Here is a 3,400-nt window from a genome sequence, read left to right as displayed (position 1 = left end):
GAGATGGGTTTCGCCAATGGACTTTCTACAAGTAGGTATTTTAATATCTCGTACTTTGCATTAACTCCCTGTTTTCAAAACAGAATTGCCAGGTATCAACAATCAACATTTCAAGAGGCTCTACGGGTTGCAAAAAGAGTGGCACAAATCTACGCCAGTGCCAGGGTTTGCAATAATGCACGCTATTTCATGCCTCCCGTACAAAGTTCACAAATACATTGAAGTTCAATGTATCCACACCAAAATTTCAGAACATATGTTCAAAAGTGAGGTCCATTGTTGTGGAGGTTTTCACAACACTACAGGCTGGCTTCGTGAGATACAGGGGAGTCATTGAAGATGTCCAAATGAGATATCTTTGAGTTATTGCAGTCCAGGCTTGATATAGCTACTGAGTGGCAATTCCATTTGGCAATTTAATCGAGTAATGTGAACAACTATCTTTTCCAGTTCAAACATATGTTCTCTTAAAACCCATTCCAAGACACAATCTTAGCTACCTGATGTCAGTTCGTGGAATGAGATCCTTCCCTGATGATGGTTGAGCCTCCTTGGACATATGACCACGCGTGGGGATTGGTGCAGTGTGCCCTTCCAGCTGCGGATGGAAAGGACAAACAACATATTATCTCAAACATGGGATAGGCTTACATTTGCAAACTCTGAATCCAACTGCTGCAGGAGACTTGGGTTCTCTCCAACAAAGAGCTTGCGTAGTGTATTGCCCATGTACAAGTACACGACTCCACCCAAAGTGACAGAAGCCCTCCTGAGAGCCTAGCAAAGCATGTCAACGTATGGCAATTGGTCAGCATTCATTGGCTTTCCATAGGCACAGTGAAACTCACTGGATTGGAAGATGACAGTCCTTTCTTGATATGCTCAATGACCACTTTGACAGGTATGCTGAAAGCACAAATCTGTACCACAAAGTGTACTACTCATGCTGCTTACCATACCAGAAACCAAATTCTTTTATCGCTCCGGCAAGCCAGAGCAAGCTTCCACTCTGTTTTTTTGGCCTGTTTTTCGCAAAAGCCAGCTGCAGCACCTGAAAGCGAGACATTGAAAACAAGAACAACAAGAACATGAGAGTACCTCTCGAGCGACATGGTCAAGGGAGGTGCCCTGGGCTAGGGCAGACAGAGCGGCACCCGCAGAGGCCCTGTTCTTGACCTCCCCTATCTTGTCCACCAGGTCTTCTAAGCAACAATCAGCACTGTATACTGCTGGGCCATGTTCCAGGACCCACTCCACCAGCTTAAACTTCCTCTTCAGCACCTGCCACATTTAGTGCCATCTCTCATCATCTCTCATCGTCACTATCATCACCAACCTGAGAATTGGTGTCTTGCAGACCGGGTTTCCGACACAGTACCTTCAAAATCGCTTGCGTAGGCACATTTCCCAGCAGCTGGTACAAGAAATGCATTTAGAGCTGAGAAGAGCTGAGCTCTTTTCAGCAGTACCTTTTTCACCTTGTCCACAGCAGCGAGGCGGTCCTTCCAGTTCGTGCTAATCAGAGCTTCCCGCACGTCCTCTGGGAAATACGCATTGACCTCTTCATCCAACACGAAGTGTTCTACAAATGGAGCTTTGGTCTTCCGTCCTCCTGCTGGCTTGCGTGTCTTCCCGCCCTCGCTGACTCTCTGAAAAACACGACTCTGTGTTTAACATAAAAAACTCGTTGCGTAGACAAGCATTAGTCAGTCCCGGATTCGTAGTCCAATAGGTAGATCCAATGGGACACACCTGGACTTTTCGAGGGGCAAGCACTTTGGGTCCCACTTTTGCTTGACCCTTTGGTTTAGCCCTTGTTTCAGCCTTTGATTTAGGCTTTGCCTTGGTTTGGCCTACAACCTCAGCTTTTTCGCACCATTCTTTCACCTGCAGCACACACATTTGTGACAAAGTCTACAAGAGAGTTCTACTTACTTTTTTCATCTTAATGGTGTCGAGCGCCACTAAAAAAGGTGCAAACGCTTTTTCGCCGACCACCTTCATAGCGGTACCCATAGCCTGTGCAGAATTTTCCCGCACGCTTGGATCAGGGTCGTTCAAAGTCTGTAATGTGGAACAACAATACAGGATGTTTTTTTACCCTTTACAGATTTTTAATAAAAAGCTATGGGAGCACCGTAGATGACGTTCCTGTAGTTGAGTTATAGGGTCAGGCGGACGTCCTCTGGGAGAAAGTACGTAACTACTAGGTTATTAATTGCCTAAAAGTCATTAATTACTCCGTAATTAGATGGTATTGCCACGTATCGTCTTTGGGGCGACCACACGCAACAACAGGCAACGAGGCGTCGAATGACGGGCTGGGGGCCGCGCCACGTCGCGCCACATGGCAAGCGATCCTTCTGGAAGCATCTGCTCCTTCGCTCGCATCAATCTCAAGGACGGACCGACGACCTTGGAGAGGCTTCTGTATTTCCTTCTCTCCACCGACGCGTGTTTTCTACAATGTTCACCGCTGTGTATAAAAGCTTGTGAGCTCCCAGTCGGAGCATTCTTTTACGTTAGTCCTGTCTAAGAGCTACCGCTCTTGTGCTAGCGAGCTAAGCAGCTAGAATAAAGCGTTCGCCGATTATTCGCCGTCTCGCTCGTCTGTTTTCATCCGTGACATATCTCGTGGAGGTGCGGAGCAATCCCTGCTCAACGGCCTGGAAGGAAAGCAACGACTGAGTCGAAGACAGCGTGGTCTACCTGCGGAATTCGGCCCATTGGGACCCCCAATCCGCAAGAAGATGATTACGGAAAGCACCACCCAAACGGCGCAGCCGGTCACCGCGCCTGTCGCCCCTACACGATCGCCGAAAACATTTACCGGAGAACTGTACGACGACGTTGACGACTGGCTCGACCATTTCGAGCGGATCGCTGGGTTTAACAGGTGGAACGACGACCAGAAGCTCGTCAACACCTACTTCTTTCTCGACGGGACGGCGTGGACCTGGTTCGAGAACAGGGAGACTCTTTTACGTCCTGGAAGGTATCCAAAGGCAAGCTGCGCGAGGCTTTCAGTTTTGAGCAACGAACGGAACTCGCCGAACAACTACTCCAGGGTCAGGTCCAGCTACCAAGCGAAAGCGTCACCGGCTTCGTTGAAGATGTCCTACGGCTTTTCAAATGAGCTGATCCGAAAGCCTCCGAAGAAAAGAAAGTTCACCGAGGTTTCACGAGAAAGTTCACGAACGTTCACCGCTCATTAGAGGTGTGAAATAGGAGATTTTTCACGTCCTATCCCGTAACCCACCCACGACGACAGAAGCTTTCCTGACTGAAGCCGTCAGGATTGAGAGGGCTTTACTCTCTCGGTCCACCGTCGAACAGCGACCTCAGGACTACCAAGCCTTCGCCGCGCCTGCAGGCTTCGACGTACACTCCCTCAGGCAGT

The 3,400-nt window shown here is 48.8% G+C and overlaps 1 long non-coding RNA gene across 1 annotated transcript; it reads right to left on the bottom strand.

Moving 5' to 3' along the window:
• Positions 1-657: 657 nt before the first annotated feature.
• LOC135366045 (uncharacterized) lies at positions 658-997 on the bottom strand. Its single transcript, XR_010414071.1, has 3 exons — positions 960-997; positions 849-906; positions 658-777 (listed from the first exon to the last, which is right to left on the bottom strand). It is a non-coding gene; the product is annotated as an uncharacterized LOC135366045 (long non-coding RNA).
• Positions 998-3,400: the final 2,403 nt, after the last annotated feature.

The sequence above is a fragment of the Ornithodoros turicata genome, chromosome 1, assembly GCF_037126465.1.
Source record: "Ornithodoros turicata isolate Travis chromosome 1, ASM3712646v1, whole genome shotgun sequence".
In the NCBI taxonomy this organism is placed as follows: Eukaryota; Metazoa; Arthropoda; class Arachnida; order Ixodida; family Argasidae; genus Ornithodoros; species Ornithodoros turicata.
Note: the sequence above shows the minus strand (reverse complement) of the source record. Positions and strands in the feature narration are given on the sequence as shown.